At 43.2% G+C, this 20616-nt stretch overlaps 1 protein-coding gene across 3 annotated transcripts in view; it reads left to right on the forward strand.

Moving 5' to 3' along the window:
• LRRC4C (leucine rich repeat containing 4C) overlaps positions 1 to 20616 on the forward strand; it is a 624976-nt gene that overhangs the window by 383664 nt on the left and 220696 nt on the right. The gene's annotated exons all lie outside the window — the stretch shown is intronic.

The raw sequence follows: 20616 nt of genomic DNA on the forward strand, positions 1-20616 counted from the left end.
ACACAATGGTGAAAGATGCGATGTGCTCAACACACACACCCTTCTCACCTCTCTGCTCCATGCTGTTTCCTCCTCTCCTTGGTCCCATCCCCAGGCTCCTGACACCTCCTCTTGATTGGCTGTATTGCCCAGAAGCAGGGAAATCCTAGTGGCCCCCCAAGCTGGTCAGGTCACTATGTCCAGAGAGGTAATACCGGACATATACATGTCCAGTATTATCTCAAATTTTTCTACCAGACAGTGTTCAAATACAGGGCAGTACAGTTCAATACTGGACACCTTGCAACCCTACGCTGTTTCATATACTAGAACTTGATTAATATGTATAGTTGATATATTAAGTTTGGAAGATGTATTATCCTACATATTTATTAAGCAGTGCTATGTCATTCACTTGAATGGAATTTAAGTAGAGATGGGCGAAATATTCGCCCAAATTTCGCATTTTCGCAAATTCATTGGAGTTGGAATATTTGAAAATTCTAAATGAGAGAATATTTGAAAATGGGGGGAGGCAGTAGAAAATTGGAGAATATTGGAAAATAAAATGAAAAGAATATTCAAAAAAATTTTAATATTCAAAAACAACATTTTAATATTCAAAATAGTCGGTAATTTCCCCTGTGAACCGAACTTTGCCACATTCACCCATCACCTAGCTTTAAGGTATCTTCTGGCACCAGTGGGGTGTCTTATTTGACTAAAACACAGAAATATATTTTTTAAAACACTCAGCATTCGGCAGCATAACTGCCATTTTCTGTTAGTGGAAATGCCAATTCTTTCCCAGCCCCCCATAAGACCTACAATGTAGCAGCAAATATAGCCAGAGTACTCCAGTACTCAGCAGAGGTCAGAATAACTACAAACAGCACATAAAAGCTTTGTTCAAAGACATCAACAATTGTGCTTTATTTTTTTTTCTTCACCGAGTGCCACTTGTTGGACTTTGAAATCAAAGAGTTTGCTGGAAATGTTTGCACGTTTATCTAAAAATAAATGCAGCTGCATTGTTACTGAATGCGCCATCTCTTCTTTTCATGCTAGAAACATATTTTGGTGTTGCAGACAAAGCCAGTGATTTATTTTCGGGGTGTGCAGGATTGGTTGTTCAGCAGATGCTCTGGGTATAAGTCCTTGGAACTAGAATCCTGGGGCAGATTGCGCTGCCCAGAAATATACGGAGTGAATCCAGCAGACACATGCTTTGCTTGACAGCTCTGTCTATTCCATGCCTTGGAGCCAATTGTGTCATAAACAACAGCAAAAAAATACAGTTTTCCAGGAGGCCGCTTTGGAATTCCCATCAAGTTCAGTATGCATCTATTATCCATGTCAGCAACAGAGGGGCGTGCAAGGCAAGACAACCCCTTTCTCCCTCCAGCAGATAGGGGGTTAAAATAATAACGTGCAATGTTTCCCTCTGATTTCATACGTTATAGAAATAGCCTTTTCTAATTTTGCATTTTGAAGAAATATTGATGTCAAGTTCATTTGGGGAGGAGGGGGATTTCTTCAAAAGGGTTCCCCTGGTGAATTTGCTTTCAAACCCAAATGAAGCCTCTTTCTTATAACGCAGGGGATAATTAAGGGCCTCTGTTTAAGATTTTCAGCCGCTGTTCTATGCAGTGAGCCTCGCTTCCTCTGTATGGGTGAGTTATTTTCTACAGTGACATATGCAAATGAGCATGTAAATGTGCGCACGTAAGGAATTAGCGCCTTGTTATTTGTTCCCGTGCTATTCACGAAACTCTGATACCAGGCGATATCAGCCTAACACCCAACATATTGCATATCTTTATCACCTAATGCCTGTTGGTGTGCAGATTGAATACAGGTGTAGCAAGACGTACTGTTTTCGGCAACGTGGCAAGCTGCGGACCCGCAACCGCCAGGGTGCCGGAGAATTATCAGGGTGTCTGATCCGGAAGCTATCGCAGCAGCACTATCTCAGTATCTGCGGCTTTAAGCTTTTTCAGCCGCGGCTCGCAGACTGTAAATATCGCAACATCTGTATGTATATAACGGCCTCTGTATAAATATAGGCAAAATAAGACCAGCCAACCCAGAGTAGGTGATCACAAATACATTATATGAACATTGAACAACATATTCATATATTAACCCCTTAGTAGTCCAAGTGGCCAGCTAGTCATGGTCATTCATATTAAACCATAAGACTTAATATTATACACATATTGATGTTATACTTTTTATGTTTCATTTCTACGGTGTTTGTATATAACCCCCTTTGGTGCCTGAAGACATCAGTTTGCAATTCATTGGTTGCCTCAGGAATCAATGCTGAGTTCGCACCATTTTCTGTGTATGCAAATGAAAGGAATACTGCAACCCAGTTATGAATACATAATACAAAGTGAATATGGTGGAAATTCGCCCTGTAATCCCCATTTTTTTTAAATACCACATTTTAACCCAGCAATATTGACCTATTTGTGAATGTAGTACAGAGACAAACATTATATTGCATTCTATTAATACATTGTGCATCATTTTAAAGCAGTGCTTCAGCTTGCAGTGCTTGTGACACATATATACATATATATATAATATACTGTATATATATATATATATATATATATATATATATATATATATATATATATTTTATATATACACACGTGTGCGTTTAAAATTGAATATTAATAATATAAAAGCTGCTGTGAACCAACCACCAGTTCAAAAATGCTTTGGGACACAAGCTCATGTTGTAAATGTGGGTTTAAAGGAATGAATAATGAGAAAGGAAACACAACACATTTCCCAGTTGAGATTGCCGGAGAAAGAAGCCACGGACCAAACAGTGTGTGAGGCTTCACGGCAGCTAGGAAAATGGTCAGACAAGTTGGACCGAGTGATCATGGCTTGCGGACAACTAAGAGACTGTAATTTCTGAGATGAACATGGGTGAGGTGTAAAGAGGTGGAGAAGTGGGGGCCTCTGCAGAAGTGTCAGTCTTGGTGTGAGCCATCAGTAGGAATCTTCATGAGCATCTCATGGTTAGTCAGGTCGAGATTGGTGACAGGGATACAGACTGTACCGTACAAGTAGATACTGTTTGTCTCATTATCCTCTTTGTTGCCATAAATCACAGGCCCATACGGTAAGGAGGGGGTTCTCACTTTGTTTACTGCCTAGAGCATATTCCCAATGACGGGACAGCTTACCTTAAATTTTATTGAGCTGAGGTTTCTATGTTCTTGACCGTACTCATTTAATGGACAGGAGGAGTTGGACACAGTTGACTCCTGTTCTTGAGTGAGACTGACCCCATTTCAGCGTGATTGAATGGTATTCGGGGCTCCATACATGCCGTCCTGGAAGATTAGCACAGACTAAAACTTCTGATATGGCTGTGTTTGACAATAAAAGGTCCTTAAATGAGATGGAACCCAGAGCTGCCACCATGACTCTACTGAGAACAGATCTCGCAGAAAGAAGTTCCATTGATTCAAGCTGAAACTATAGGTACTGTATTTAACCAACACATCCACATTTCACTTCACATAAGTAGTTCCCATAGCATTTCATGTATCAGTGTTAATGTTTGAGTTCTATTTGCCATTTGACATTATAAACTAATGGGAAATCTGTTCCCATCTCTTCGTCAGACAGTTCGATGTTATTTTACAGCCTACTTTGCATTTCAATTGTACAGTGATCTTTGCAAAGCAATGTGTTGCAGGATCCGCTCACAGCAAATGGGTTTAATTGTCTCCTGAATGTTGCCTCCAGAAGCATACCTGAATATACTCCATGTGCCTGACACACACTCCCCTGCACAGGAATTCATTCAAATCTATTCATATATTCATAGGATTTTTAGAAAAGGGAAAAAACAAAAGCCTCCATTACCATGCGGAAGAATAAAAAGCACGGTAATGATGTACAATACCACAGGCTGTGTCATTTCACATCAAGGAACGGCTCCAAAAAAGGTTGTTACAGAATTGGTTTTGGGAAAGGAAGCTGCAAGCATTTTTCTGAATAATCCATGTTTAGTTCTCGGGGCTTCTTGCGTGACAAAGAAACAGACTGCAGAGATTCACGGGGAGTCAGGAGAAATAGTAGGAAAAGGTGAGCGTACGCTATGACAAAGGAGACTTTGTTAGTATGGGTAGATATTTATTATATCGCAAGGAGAATCCGCACTCACTTTGTTGCAAATCAAGCATAGTTATTTACATAAAGAGTGATGTTTCGGTCCAATTTAGGGCCTTTCTACCAGACAAGTAAGTGCTATGCACAAGTGTCTAACAGTGAGATGTTAAAAAGAAGATCGGCGCCAAACCAGCTGTGTGCGTGCTATGAGGCCGCGCTAAACTAACACACTCCCTCCCTAGTACCCAGAATGTAGGGTGACATGCGTGAACACAGCAAAAATTTTAATAAAAAGAGAGAAGGGAAAAAAAACTAAACGATTTGTTGCTGGAACAACAAAAAATGTAACTGCCACTGTAGAGAGACCGTATTGTTTCATTTTCTTGGGTGTGAGAGCAAAATAAATTCTAATAGTAATCCAATATTGAACAGCAGTACAATAGCAAACATAGTGGATTCAATATATCCAAGGCAGGCACCCAAGTGTACCCAAAGATGGGGGTTTCTGGTGATGACAGTGCCATAAGCTTTTGAGCGGATCAATCTCAAAAAGGGTGATTTGCGTTTTGCGGATATTTTATTATTATTAACAATACACTCTCTGGATTCCGCAACCCGTGGACGGATCCACCAATCCCTTGATGGATTCTCAAGATTGCTGAATATGGAGATTGATTCTACAAATCGGTCAACGCATTGTATCAAACGGTGGGTTATGATGACTTCACGCGGATTATAACCGCCCAAACCCGTCTGCCGTTTTTACACCGCAAAACGGATTTGGGGGGGAAAATGCGAGAAAATCTGGGAAACGGATTTGGGCGGATTCACCCATCTCTGCTCATGAGGTTTTCCAAGATGGAAGAGTTATCATACAAACTATTGACCCAAGACTCACGCTGTTCATCCAAGACTGGTTGGAGCTGCCAACAGATAGGAGAATGGGCAGACTGGGTGAGACAAGTGGCTGTTATCTGCTCTCTATTTTTATGTTACTCAAGGAGACAAAGTGACTTGTCCAAATTATCATAGATTAGACTGGATAAGTCATTATCCTGTGAAAAACCAGAGACATTAGGTTACTGCTCCTTCCTGTATATCCCAGTGAGGACGTTTGGAGCAAAATTCCATGAGGGCTGGAGAAGCATTTTACAAAAGCGTAATGTCACAAAAAATACACAGACAAATCTCACCATTTTATTATATTCCAGGTTTCCCTTAAATGTGACAAAATAATGGAAATACATGTATGGCTCTCTGATCATAACTCTGCCCCCATGGATTTATTAGTAAATCCCAAGGCATGTGAAATTGATGTACAGTTGTTAACAACATATCATTTTATAGCATCTACAGACACTCACAGAAACCCCAGCAAGAGTGAATATCTTACCCAGAGAGCACATGTGACCTCAATACAACCATTACAATTTTCCTATTTTCTTTTCTGAAACTTGGTTAGCAATTAGCAATACCAGGAGAAATATGCACATATTGTATTTGCAAAATGAATGAGTAATGCATAAGTATGTATTTGCCTTGGAATCTGACAAAATACAAATCTCCATTGGCCCATCATTTCCCGGTTTTGCGATGGCTTGTGACAGTTAAGGTGCCTTAAAATCTAGACAGGTTCATGTACTGTATCTCTATTTATGAGAAAAATGATTAAAAAAAAGTTTAAAGCACAAATGTTTAAACCACAGCATAAATAAGGGTTTGCAACTAAATGCTTTACATTCACCTTACCCCATGTTGGAGAAGAGTGAAGCTCCATTCACATTATTCTGAAAATGTTCTCCCTCATGAAGAAGTAGTTTACAAGATATAACGCCATATTTATAACACAAGTTTGTAGCACAACATACCTTCTGGTACTGTATACAATTTACAGTCAATTCAAGTCAATGGGCTGAAAAGTGTCATCCAGCACCGGGTGTTTAATGGCAAAAAATGGCCAAGAAAGAAGAAAAAGAACTGGTGGGAAAACATAGTGCAATCTGTGACATTATTTTGATTCCTCACTCCAATGTGTTAAACACCCAGAAACGTTTCTGTACATAAGGATGCATAGCAATGTCTTGTAGACTCCTGGATATCCCCTCTCTCTTCTCCCAATGGAACTCGATATGGAACACAAATAGAATGCTATCTGTGCTGTTGTGTTCTCTTTGAGTTCCATCTCGAGTTCCATTGGGAGTCGCAGTGGGGAGAAGACAAGGGTTTCCAGGAGTCTACAAGACATTTCTATGCATCCTCATGTAAAGAAATGTTTTTGTGAGTTTGAAGTGGGAGATCACAATACTTTTACAGATTGCAGTATTGTATTCTTTTCTTTTTGAGCCGTAGGTTTTTTTCCCCATCTTATTTGGACATTTCTTCACTGTACTCATTGAGAGAGTAAATAAACCAAGACTGCATGGAAATAACTCGGTTATTCTTAATCATTGCATTATATTGAGTTTGAGCATTCTGTGTTTTTTATTTTTATATTTTGATTTATAGGTCACGGTATTCAAGCTGTTGTTTATTCTCTTTCGTATAATGTCAGAGGACTACTTAATAAATTCGAGTCATAATGTACACTACTACTGAATGAGCATACAATGAGCGCTCTACCTAAATAAACCTATAAAGTACGAACTACCACAATATAACGTGATATAAGTGATTATAGCACACAAAATTAACGTGACTAAAATTATAATAACCAATAACAACAAATAAGTGTTAAATTTGTGTAAATCCTAAAAAAATCTAAATGTGAAAATTTAGAATGGCAGCTCGAGAGAACAATAAAACAAGTCTAGCCAATGACTTGTAACAATAATGAGAGAATGTCAAGAGAACTCAAAGTCCTTGGCGCAAATAGGGGTTAATTATACCAGTCCTGAAATAATGCTGTAATCAGTGCAGGTGTGCAGTCTTTGATTACACTTGATGTCCTCAGAATACGGTGGTTCTGTGAATGAAGAAAGAGACAAAATGGACCATTGCGCAGTAACTTCTACCATAGGTCACTGCAACTTTCCCCATAAATGCCTACTTACAGCAAATCAATAAGTTATGGACATTGATTGGTATCTTTATCTTGGTCAGATAAATGTACTGGGTCCCTATATCCCACGTGGTCTCCGAATTAATCAGCACCCATGGAATTCGATCTAGCGTCCTTTCTCAAAGAGAATTAGAATGTAATATAAGTGCTCCTTGAACTTTAATTTTTACCTTTGATTAACTGAGAGAATTACCCAGATTTTCCACATAGCATCTTAGTATTTTTATTCTTTTTTTATGAGTGTTATTAAATTGTTATCATATGTATTTTATATGTAATTGTATACGAGGGTTATCACATGCACTAAAGTAGTCTCCTCGTCATAAGGATGGATAGGCTTCGTCAAATGTAGCCATTATTAGTGGTTCTGCAGTGCTATCTCTCGGGTTTTCATATTTGACGCTTTTTTAGTTGTAATACCCCAGTTCCTCTTGTTATTGTACAAGGGAGTGAGAGGGTTAATTTTAATGTCTCTTGACATTCTCACGGATCATAATGTGCATGCAGCATATAAACATTCCAAGATGGCACCCAAGCATGACATGCAGCTTCACATGATTTTCTCAGCCACAGGAAATGGAAAAACGACATATTCATCAACTGTATTTCTACTGTTTGTGATTTTGGATTACTTGCGCCATCTTTAAAATGGCAATCCGTGCCGCGGATTTTTTTTTGCCAAGTTTTTTTTTACATTTTTATATAGCACTAGCTGAGAGACCCGGCGTTGCCCGGGATGTAATTTTGGGGGGGGCGTACGACAGGGTTAGGCTTCCCCCCCCCTTGACAGCTAGGTGGGTGACTGAGTTGACTGAGTGTGTGGGTGACTGTGTGGGTGGGTGACACTTGACTGAGTGGGTGGGTGGGTTGGTGACTGAGTGGGTGACTTTGGGTCGGTGACTGGGTGGGTGACTTTGGGTCGGTTTGACTTTGGGTCGGTGGGTGGGTTACTTTGGGTCGGTGGGTGGGTGACTTTGGGTCGGTGGGTGGGTGGGTGACTTTGGGTCGGTGGGTGGGTGGGTGACTTTGGGTTGGTGGGTGGGTGACTTTGGGTCGGTGGGTGGGTGGGTGACTTTGGGTCGGTTTGACTTTGGGTCGGTGGGTGGGTGACTTTGGGTCGGTGGTTGGGTGGGTGAGTTGGGTCGGGGGGTGGATGACTTTGGGTCGGTGGGTGGGTGACTTTGGGTCGGTGGGTGGGTGGGTTACTCTGGGTCGGTGGGTGGGTGGGTGACTTTGGGTGGGTGGGTGACTGACTGGGTGGGTGAGTGGGTGACTGACTGGGTGACTCAGTGGGTGACTTGGCTGGCTTTGGGTGGCTTTGACTGAGTGGGTGGGTGACTGGGTGAAAGTGACTGGGTGGGTGTGTGGGTGAGTGGGTGACTGACTGGGTGACTGACTGGGTGGGTGAGTGGGTGACTGACTGGGTGGGTGACTGACTGGGTGGGTGGGTGACTGGGTGGGTGGGTGACTGGGTTTGACATTGACTGGGTGGGTGGGTGACTGGGTGGGTGACTGGGTGGGTGACTGGGTGGGTTGGTGGGTGACTGGGTGGGTGACTGGGTGGGTGGGTGACTGGGTGGGTGGGTGACAGGGTGGTTGACTTGACTGAGTGGGTGGGTGACTTGACTGAGTGAGTGGGTGGGTGACTGAGTGAGTGGGTGACTAAGTGAGTTTTTGGGTGACTAAGTGAGTGGGTTACTGAGTGGGTGGGTGACTGAGTGGGTGGGTGACTGAGTGGGTGGGTGGGTGACTGAATGGGTGACTGAGTGAGTGAGTGGGTGGGTGACTGGGTGGGTGTGTGGGTGACTGGGTGGGTGGGAGACGGTGGGTGACTTACCTTGACCCCATGGCATCTGGCTGGGGCAGGAGGTGAGTTCGGGAAGCTGGGGGGGGGGGTGGGGCAAGAGTGGCAGGAGACCCGCGCCGCGCTTCCCCTCCGTCCGGGAGCCGGCGCACGTGATGGGGAGTCTCGCGCCGCGCTTCCCCTCTCCGGTAGCGGCGCACGTGAGGGGGAGTCCCGCGCCGCGCTTCCCCTCTCCGGTAGCGGCGCACGTGAGGGGGAGTCCCGCGCCGCGCTTCCCTTCTCCGGTAGCGGCGCACGTGAGGGGGAGAGCAGGAGGCCCGGGCCGCGCTTCCCCTCTCCGGTAGCGGCGCACGTGAGGGGGAGTCCCGCGCCGCGCTTCCCCTCTCCGGTAGCGGCGCACGTGAGTGGGAGAGCAGGAGGCCCGGGCCGCGCCGCGAGGGGGGAGGAGCCTGGAGTTTGCTGCTGAGCAGGAGGGCCGCGGCGCACGCGTAGGGTGATGGTGCGGCTGGGGATGTTGCGGAGCGTGGGGATTTGGGTGAGGTGGGGGGAGAGAGTGAGGGGCACCGGGAGAGGAGGAGGGGGGGGGTGTGTGGAAGGTGAGCTGCGGTCCAACTGACGGGGGAGAGTGAGGGTGTGTGTGTGTGAGGGGGGTGTGTGTGTGAGGGTGTGAGGGTGTGAGGGTGTGAGGGGGTGTGTGTGTGTGTGTGTGGTTTTTTTTTTTTTTGCCCGTCACTCTGCCTCAGGCCAATGAGAGGTGCGGGGGCGGGCAGGCCAAGGGACCAATGAGATTGCTGCTAGGGACGCAGACATACAGTGCTTTCAGAAATATATAGTAGATTGAAGCAGGGGTCTCTGCAGCTGAGCCCCGTTAATTCCAGCTCTGGGAAACCCCTGCATTCAGAGACCATTACCTCTGTAGCAGGTGCCAGTAGCTGCTCTGCTCGGCAAGCAGCGATCACGAAATGTTCAAAGCTCCCACGCCTTGTGCGCCTATCAGAAGCCGTGACATGAGTGTGGCTTCTTTTAGGCTCATGTGACGTGGGAGCTTTAAACTTTAAAGCCCAGCCAGTTCAACCGGACCGACTACCGGCACCTACTACGGAGGTAAGTATCTCCAGAAGCAGGGGCACCCTGAGCTGAAATTAATGGGGTTCAACTCTCGAGACTCCCTGCTTCAATCTTCTGTAAAACAAAAAAAAACATCAAGAAATTAACACAAGCCGCTCATTGTTTAACTCATAGACCTGTGCCTATATGCGTACAATATGTAACTCTGCCCAAACTCCGGCTACTAACTCCATAAATCCTTCATCTCATCACAGGTGGGCACAGACTGGCGCAACTGAGCTTAAGTTCTGCCCAGCACAATTATATTTCAGCATGAGTTGCGACACAATAACAACTTTGCACCAACATTTTACCTTTGACACATGGAGACGCTTGTCTTCTCCATGTAGAACGAGAGAAAATACTTATTTTTTAGAGTGATCATCTCTAGGGGGAAAATAATCAGAGCCCGTAACAAACAATGCAGCAGCGACAATCTAATAACGGATGCCATCTAATGAGTCCAATCAAAATGGAATCGGTCAAAATGACTAGAAGGGGATAATAGGTTGGGAGAGAAAACAGTACGTTTCCCCACAATATTATCTCATTACGGAAAGTCATTACTTTAATGGGGTTCCAAATATGCCATTTACATTGCAGTCTGGTTTTAACATACAGAGACATGGCCACTTAGGCGATGGCAGAGAGCAACTGGATTTGGGGGGTCTCTGAACTGCAAAGATGAAGGAGAAATGTGTGATTGGAGGCTACTGGTCACTGCCAGAGAGAACTGAACCATAATGCATTGTGGGTCCTAACACAGCCAAGGGGTTAAAAATAAAGTATTGGTAGACTATTGGTGAGCAAATTTTGTTTCTAGAAATCATGTTTTAGATCACATATAAACACTGAAACGCCAGGGAATAGCAATAGCCCAATATAGTGCAGAAAAGCCCAACAATATCCATCCTTGTACAGTACCTTTCATATATTGGTCCATTAACATTAAACACAACCTAGGAAACATCTTACTCTTTCTGGGACCATTGCAACTAGTATGTATGTGTGTATATATGTCTTTATTTATATACAGTAGCGCCATTAATGTACATAGCGCTTCACAGCAGTAATACACGTTACAATCATATAAATAACACAATGGGAAGAAGTGCTTCAGACATAAAAGTAACATTTAGGAAAAGGAGTCCCTGCTCCGAAGAGCTTACAATCTAATTGGTAGGTAGGAAGAATGTACAGAGATAGTAGGAGTGAGTTCTAGTTAGTGCGTCTGCAGGGGGGCAAGGTTTATGTACAGTATGAGGTTTATAGTATCAGCCACGTAGCTACTCATATGCTTCCTTAAGCAGGTGTGTTTTAAGGTGGGACTTAAAGGTGGGTAGAGAAGGTGCTAGTCTCATCCTTTCAAATGTTCTTTAAAGAAATGCTTAGCGAAACTGAACATTTCAGGTAATTTACCCCATTCTTGTATATAATAAGCGCTAAAGATGCCGCAGTGTGGATTCTGTTTTTCTGATCACTTCCAACTATAGTAAAGTGTATTTTTTTTACAGCTTTGTCAGCAATCCTTTTATTTGTTACGAGTAGTAGAGATTAATTTGAATCCGCCGTGGATCAGCCACTTCCTTTCGTCCGCGGAATTCAGCGGATCCGTCTCAAAAAGCCAGGTTCATTTCCCCCCTTTACTGAAATTCCCTCCAACTGATTCAGAATCCGAATCCGCAAGCTGATTCATTATGGGGTGAGTATATAAATAGGGGTGAAGCCTCAAGTGTAAGCCACTGTTTTGTTCCGTCGATTTTGATTTAAGTAGAAGCTGTTGGTGGATTCTTTAAAATACCCGAATCTGGGCTCCATCGATGAATTTTAAAGAATCTGTGTGGTCTACAAATGATGACATCCGACCTTAATCCATTCCATGGCTCTCCCAGTCAAACTGATCCGCAGAATAAAATTCTCCGTCGGATGACTTAATTCTAAGGCCGCTGGGATTCTTCACAATCCGTCGTTGGGTCTCGGCCGCCCGGATTTTAAATAATTCATTGAGAGATTCAACTTAAATCTGAATCCGCGGAACGCGTTTACATTGATATTTATATACTCCTCCTTCCATAATAAATGAAATTTTTCAGATTCCATTTGCAGGTTCGGATACAGAATCCGTCAAACGGAATTATTATGGGACGTATATAAATATCAATGCAAAGCCGTTTCACGGATTGGGATTTAAATTGAGTCTGTCGACGGATTCTTTAAAATTCATGGTGCCGAGAATCCGAACCTGTCCGGCAGATTTTAAGTAATAGGGAAGACAAAAACAATCTGCCTTTTTTTGACGGATCCTCTGGAGTTCTGCAGATAAAAGTGACTGGCCAACCAGCGGAGGATTCGAATTGCATCTTAGATTTCGCCCGTCTCTGCTTGGAGCCTAAATTCAATGTATCGAGGTACTCTTTACTATCTTAGCCCACGTCACTTGACACAAAGCTCCTTTACAAACAGAGTCAGAGCACTCGCCAACCATTAGCAACACAATGTTCCTCTCCTATACAGTAACAGAAGGTTAGGAGACCACATGTAAAATAATCACTGTGAGGGACAACTTGCCTCAAATTCACTTGAAATTCCCTTACTTTCCACCATAAATACGGCACAAATGGTGCATCAGCAGCAGATTTGGGGATTTTTGCAATATCCATATCACAAACACAAAATATGCGCAGTATACACAAAAAAAAGGAAGAAATCACCGCATCATGCTCATCTGCGACGACTGTTTGTGGCTTCCACTAACGCCGTTTCTTTCAGCTTTCTTTCCCAGCGCAGGATGTGTTCCGGGATGTTCCCAGGAGCGTCGGTTCTCTCCCGGCCGCACACTTCATTCCTGTGTTTTCATTATTCTCTCTTCTTCCTCGCTACTCATGCAGATAAATACGCCCTGGAGAGCGCCCTGCTGTTCCCCCCGCCGAGCTGCTGCTGCTGCTGCATTATATTCCAGCCTCATTGGCTATGAGATGATTCACATTCTTAGCCTCTACAGCTGGGGTAGGATCAATTCCACAGCGGCCTTTGGAGACAAGAGTAAAGCTATCTTTACAAGTGATTTATATCAGGCTGGACAGATAAACCGCTAGTAATCTTCATGAGAAAGGCAGGCACACATTTATTTCACACAGCTGCAGGTATTACAGAGATGGAGCATTTAACCTTTTCACTGTTGCAGTGGTCAGCTTGTGCAGCGAACAGGTTAAGGAAGTATAGATTAGAGCAGGGGCGGCCAACTCCATCCCTCAAAGGCCACAAATGGGTCGGGTTTTTCAGGATATCCCTGCTTCAGTACAGGTGGCTCAATCAGTGGCTCAGTCGAAGACTGCACCTCCTGTGCTGAAGCAGGGATAACCTGAAAGCCTGTCCTGTTGGTATCCCTTGAGGAGTGGAGTTGCCCAGCCCTGGCTTAGAGGCTGAATGGATATGAAAATGTTACACTTCTAGGCCCAGAGCCGGACACGGAAGGGAAGGCGTTAAATCGGAGTGTTAGGGTTTTCGGATTTCTTCTATTTAATTTTTTTTAACACTCAGAAAAATGTCAGCCATTTCCTCTCAAAATAGTGACAAGGTTGAGGCTTGCGTAATTTGGGAAGGGTTGGGGTATCAAAGTCTCCCATCTAAAGAGTAGATCCTCAGGAATCCCTTAAATGTTTTCTGGGGACATTACCGCCATTTAACATTTTAATACCCGTCACACACATCCACGAATGTGATTAGCGCTACGATGCCCATGCGTTAAGGAAAAAAATACAGCATCGACACATTTTAACGGCTGTTAGGCTTATTCATATTCAAATCATATGCTAACGAGGGGTTAACCTAACGTGGCATATCCACAAATTTCCGATAATGTTAGCGCGATGAAATAATGTAACGATAATTAGTTCACGCCAAATCCAGCCGTTACTCACATCCAGTTATCTGGGAATACACGGACTAAGAGGGAAAGATATCCCCACTGATGACAGCACTCAAATCCCGAAGTAGTATGAAGTAGTGTTTGGGAACAATGGTAATATTAAATGTATCAGATAACTTTATTCGAGCTAAGCATGAAAGTAACTCCAGTTACTGGCCATCAGCGTTTTTTCGTCCATATCCATATTCATCCATGTCCCATCCTTTTCCAGTACCATATCCAACTTTGCTAATAGGGTTTGTTGGTATTCTAAAAACGGATTTATATGACCTCTTGTGACAAACATAAAATTATATTATAAGTTGGTGGTTCACTGAATCTGAGTGTCACACATATTCCATGCAATTCTGGATTTTACTATATACAGTACAACAATACTTATCCATATAATACTACGGATGTGACAGGGGAGGGGTGCCAAGCGAGTAATAAAGGGGTCACCACCCATTAGGCACCCCCTTCCACCGTCTGGGAAGTGAGGGGTTAACCAGAAATGTACGTATAATACATATGTTCCCCTGCTTCATAACCAAAAGGTATGTCCCTTGGTTATCCTATTCACCACATTTAGAGGGAATTAATGTATTTTTATTCCCCTGCCTCATGGCAAATGGTTTTATTTGCTAAGACATGTATATTCGTACAATTATTGGAGTTTGTACCTTTGCAGTGTATGCAGCAACCACATACACTGGGATCCAGGCAGGAGGGAAAGGGTTAATGTTAATTTTGTGTTTATGGCCCTTTGTCCCTTTTTCCGCCTTTGCAGGCTCCATTTTGCAGTTTCCCCATAGGTCACCATTGGGGCTCCATATAACCCTATGGAGATTCCGGCGATTTGGGCCTGATATCATAGAAGACCTGCAGGTGGCGCTGAGAGGAGGAGCGGCGGTTCCCCGTTGAAAGTCAATGGAGCCATTTATTTCAATGGGGGTTCCTGGAAGCCGACCTCCGGAGATGAGCTGGCAGTCAGCCAGACCGCAGACCGCAAGAGCGGAAACATTGTCTTGAAGAGAGCTTTGATCACTCGGTCAAGTTCAAATTCAATTGGCGTGGGAAACTTAGGTTCTAGGGCACCCAGGAATAAAATTATTTTTGCCCCTAGATCTTAGGAACCCCCTCACTCGACCCCAACCGGGTCCGAGAGTTAATGACCCCGGTAAAGGGTCGCGCTCGTTACGAGGGTCGCGCCATTGACTCTAATGGCGGAGGTTAAAGCAGCGAGTAAGAACGGCTAAGTCGGAATGAGCAGAAACCTAGAACCCATAACTCCGGTTCTGTTCAACCTAGAGGGCTGAGATTCGGCCACCATGTAGTTCTAGTTCCGGCAGGATTGCATGGCAAATACCGACCCTCTCGAAGCAACAGAACGGAGCCAGGGTAATTGCAAAGTTTGGGTTTCTGCCATTGACTTGCATGTCAGAAAAAAGCCTCGTGTTCAAAAGTGCTTTTAAACCTGCAATTGTGTAACTCCGGTCCGCTGGGTCGCAGCGAGCTGAAACTTGGCCACCATGGAGAGTCCCCTCCGACATGAGGGTCTGGCAAGTTTCAGCCCGCTCGGCCCAGCCGAACGGATTATTTTAATAGATATTAAAAACTGTGTTTCAAGGCGAGGAGAAAAGCCCGTGAAAGTCACTGGCTCTGCTTAATGTTAATGCTCAGGGGGGCGACCCATTGTCTACAACAGACCCCCTGATCAAAGGCTCAACCACTATGGTTGTATACATTAGGGTGGGGAAACGCAGGGCTTGAGTGGTCTGTAAGTGCTGTGATTCACACTTACAGACAAAGGATTTCCTAACCAGATACAAGTCTGGTAGACTTTTAGGCGTCCTGAGTTTTGTGTGGGGCTAAAGAAATGAGACCCCAAGGGCCAGATGTGCGCATGTACCAACTAACTGGGGGCATGATCTAACAATGCTTCTCACGTTAGCTTGCAAAGGGTCATTGGGTGGAGATAATTGATGTCCAATGCATGACACCCACTGTGAATGTATAGGGCTGGAATCCCATATAAACCAGTGTAAACCCTTTACCCATTGTCTTCGTGTTTTTGATCTTCGTTGTGACTTCGTTTTGTATCCTGCATGAATTGCCAATCATGTACCTGATTGCTTCATTGTCCAACCCATAAGTAAGTGTCCATATTCTGTGTGTTATTTGTATATTTTGTGTGTTCACCTTCTTTAAGGAATAAACTATATTTATCATATCATAGTCGCATTCAATTCAACCCAGAGATATTGTGTATATTATATCCTATCACAAGTTACCGTGACAACAGATAATACTTTTTCATGAGTGTTTGTACTTTCATTATACAGACGAGACCACGACTATTCTAAAGCTTGCCTTAAACTAGCCCGGTTACATTCTGTGTATGTGCTGGGTATGTGCTGGGTATGTGCTGGGCTAGTTTAAGGCATTTCTGCATTGACTAATGACCCATAGGATTAACACTGCAGGAGTCCCTGGCAGTCCCATTCAGTTTGAATGGGACTGCCAGGGACCCCCGCGGTTAATCTGATGGGCCATTAATCAATCCAGAAATGCTGGGTCTAGTTTAAGGCAAGTTTAAGGCATGTATCCAGAATGTACCTGGGTGTACCTGGGTCTTTTTGGGCGATTGCCACTGGTTTGTGTTAGAATAGTCGCAGTCTCTGCTGTACACACACACCACTGATACTTGAATATGTCTCCATAGATTATTCTACACAAAGGGTTAATGAATCCTACTGCAATTAACTAATAGGGTAACTGACTGCCTTTTAAATTCTGGCTACCTCAGGGCGGCTGTACATTGCCTCGATAAAGCCGTACCAAAACGTACGTCTGCAATTTGCGACGTCCAACTTGATGACGTCACTAAGAAGAGCTCATATGAATATGGCAGCTAGTGCCACGAGTAACTTACCCGCTTAGATAATGTGTCTACAAACGCTTTTTTAACATGTGGTTTTAAACTCTCTTTTTTCCCTCCATGTTCGGAGGCTAGCGGTCATAAATACTGATACAGATAAATACGATACAGGGACAAGCCTCTCCAGACGTGGACAGAGTAGACAGCAAACTTTAGACAGCAAACTTGGACGGCGCGGCGCTTCTCTGAATATCCCAGCGTTTCGCAAGATTATTTGCTGTCAGGAAACCGACGGATTCCTGATTAAGAAAATAATCTTACTAAACGCGTTGACGAAAGACAGTGACTTCCTGTTTTGGAGCTCCAGCGAGCCACCGTAGAACGTGATGCAGTACGCGTGGTTCCGACCAGCTGATGCCGTAGCCTACAAATCGAGGGTGGAAGTGGGGATTCCCTGGCAGCTGGGATTTTCGGAGAAGCGCCACGCCGTCCAAGCTAGCTGTCTACTCTGTTTTAACCAAGGCGCACAAACTAATATGTAAGTGTAGGATTGCTTTTATTTTCTTATTATATAAACATACTTTTTACACACATACTGTATTTCAATGTGTAAATGGCCTACTGGGGCAAGGATCACATTACACCACGTCTGGAGAGGCTTGTCCCTCTATCGTCACACAAGAGGGCCATATTTCCACTGATTTTCTCTGCGAGATACAGTGTGGGTGGAGGCAGGCGGATTCATCTCCGCTTAAGAAACCTTTCAGTGCCAGTTGTCTTCACTGGACCATGTGAGTCGTGGCATTGGCCACTTTTAAAGACACTATAAATTTATCAAAATTGATCTACATACAGTCCTGCGCTACGTCTTTTTTCTATTTTCTGCGTATGATTCTGCGCTCCCTAAACATTACCAAAATTCTACAAGGATTAAAGGAGGATTTGCTTGGGTTGAGCAGTGTATCATTTATATCATTCATATCGTTCCCTTTTATTCACTTATTTTTTTGCATATATCATTATGCACACCCTTTCAATGCCTTATGTAAAAGATAAAAAAAAAAAAAAAGAAAGAATTATTAAGAAAGATCAGTTACACCCAGTTTCATAACATTTTGATATTTGTCAGAAAGGGAGTTTGACTAACTTTAAATGTGTTGCACTGGAATCTGTCAAGCCACACTTTAGGGGGGGGAGATAGAGGTAGTTTGCTTCACAGACGTGAGGCATTTTGGATATTTACACTCAATACTTTAGTACCCAATGGGTTAAACATTGACTGGGATTTAAAAAGTTTTTTATAGATTTTTTCATTAAATTACTATATATATACTGTATTTAATCAACTTAATATTAGTTGTATATCATTTTGGTTCCTTCAAATTATTCAATGTTATTGGATTGCAGAGGATTAAGTTGTAGTAACCATTGAATTCTCTGATTTCATATATTTAATGTTTTTCTAATTTTTTTAGTTTTTAGTTTATTGTCTCTATTTCCATCCATAGTGTCTTTCATAGATTCTTTCATAGATTCCAGATATAGCTTTATTAATTTTCTTGCCATATTATGATGTTTTTGTTTATTTTTATTATTTTTTCATTGTTTATACCATCTTTTGTTATGATTATACCATCTTTTGTTATGATTGTATTGTTATTGAATGCTTTCCAATTTGACTGTCCATTCTTGGAATAATCTGTACTAATCCATGTGTAGGATTTATGGTAGTATACTTTTTTCTACACATTAGTGGTATATTAGTATATGTGTTCTTTTGTGATGGGCTTTTCTGTCACACGTAGTTAACCCTTGTTGGTTGAATCTTTTTGCCCTTCTAAGTTGCAAGTTTTACATACTGGACACAATTGTTGCTAAGCATATCATTTCTTTATTAACTTTATTATTAATGAGTTAAATTGTCCTTACTGTTTCTATTGCAGGGAAGTTTTCTTTCTTTTTTCTTCTTTGGTTTCTTTTCTCTTCTTCCTGCAAGACAAGATTAATTAATTATTTAAAACAGCTGTCTTGTAAGACGGGGAGTGTGTTAAATACCCAGGGCCTCCCCCATCTCGTCATTCCTTGAGAAAGCGCCATAGTGCGCGTGAAACGCGTGGGAGATTAGTTTGTGCTGTTTGTTTTTTTGTTTTTTATGTAGTTCAATAAAGAAGATTTTTAACCTCTTTGCTGGTGAGTTCTTAACTTTTTTTCACGGAGCGGGTGGACAACCGATCCTTACCCTTTCCTGTTGTCACGTGAGAGGATCAGCATTTACCACCGGATGTTCAAACAAGGGAGACGCTTCTGCGCAGCGTCAGGACTGTAGCTGGGAGGAGGGGTAGCAAAGCGGTGTTTTACTGTGAGTAGAGTGTACTCCACACCGGGCATAGCCGGGGAAGGGAGACTGAGTGAGTACATCTTCACATTATATTGTCCCCATTGCGGTTAGCCCTCTTTGTTACCCCCATCATCATGCTTTGAATTTACAGCCCTTTAACCCACATGTTCCGGTGTCAACTCCTTTGAATCTACCTTATTCATTATTGCCTTTTCAGGCACTGCTGAAAATTACTCTTGGAGCTTGTACACGGTTGTTTTTTCCAGGCCTTATGTAAAAGAACACTGATTGGGTGATGCAGGGAGAGGAATGTATGTTGTGTCATGATAGGAGTAGAAATGGGTGAACTGGTCCATATCCATTTCCCATAATGTTTAATGTAGATCCAATCCGATCCCCCCACCAAAATCCACCGGTGGATTGGGTACTAATAAATCAGAACTGATTAATCCAAATCTGTCATTGGATACAATCCAATCAGGTTTTTAAGAATACAGATTTCATATTGAATCCGAACAACGAATTACAAATCCAAGGTCAGGGGAGGAGGGTGTATTATTTAATTAGTAATTATTTAGCAATATCTCCATTTGTATATATATCCCCTCAAAAGTCCCACCAAATTAATTAGGAAAACAAGACATGCCTGTGCTGATAAAGGATCACACCTGAAGTACCCTGGGAGATATGCATAGTATATTTAAATGCCACTCATACAACACAATGATTTCCATACCAACTACTGTATATAGAGTTGCAAGCCTAAGACATATAGTGACTGGAATGGTGTAATGTCAGTCACAACAGGACTATAACCCACAATCACCACTTTTCTAGGCAGCAGCCCTAGCAGTGGGATATAAACCAGCTGATGGCTAGCAGTGCTCCACACTCCTTGTGGAGAACACCTGGGATACCTGTGATATATGCTGATAGCTCAGAAGTAGGATGTGACAGGGACAGCTGGTTTAGCTCACACTGCTAGAGCTGTGGCCTAGAAAAGCAGTGGTTGGGGTTTCTAGTCCTGTTAGTCTAGTCTAGTCTTTCACCAATACACCATTCCAGTCACTAGGTGTCTTAGGTTTACCAACTCTATATAGTTGTATGGAAATCCTTTTAGGAAGTGTGGGATGGGACTCGTTTAAATATACTTTGCATAGGCATTACCATATCTTCCAGCCGTGTACCTCAGGTGTGCTCCTTTTTTAGCACAGGTATGTCTCCCTAATTTATTTTGGCAGGCACCCTCCTGCACACAGGGCCACCAACATGGGGGAGATAGCCCAGTGGCTGCAGGGGGCCAGCACTGGAAGTTGGGACGAGCCTGCCAGGCCTCTGACTGCCACCGGACCCCAGCTCTCCCCAGCTGGTGCGAACCAGAAGCCGTGCCCACCTCTCT

The sequence above is a fragment of the Ascaphus truei genome, chromosome 12 (genome assembly GCF_040206685.1).
Source record: "Ascaphus truei isolate aAscTru1 chromosome 12, aAscTru1.hap1, whole genome shotgun sequence".
In the NCBI taxonomy this organism is placed as follows: Eukaryota; Metazoa; Chordata; class Amphibia; order Anura; family Ascaphidae; genus Ascaphus; species Ascaphus truei.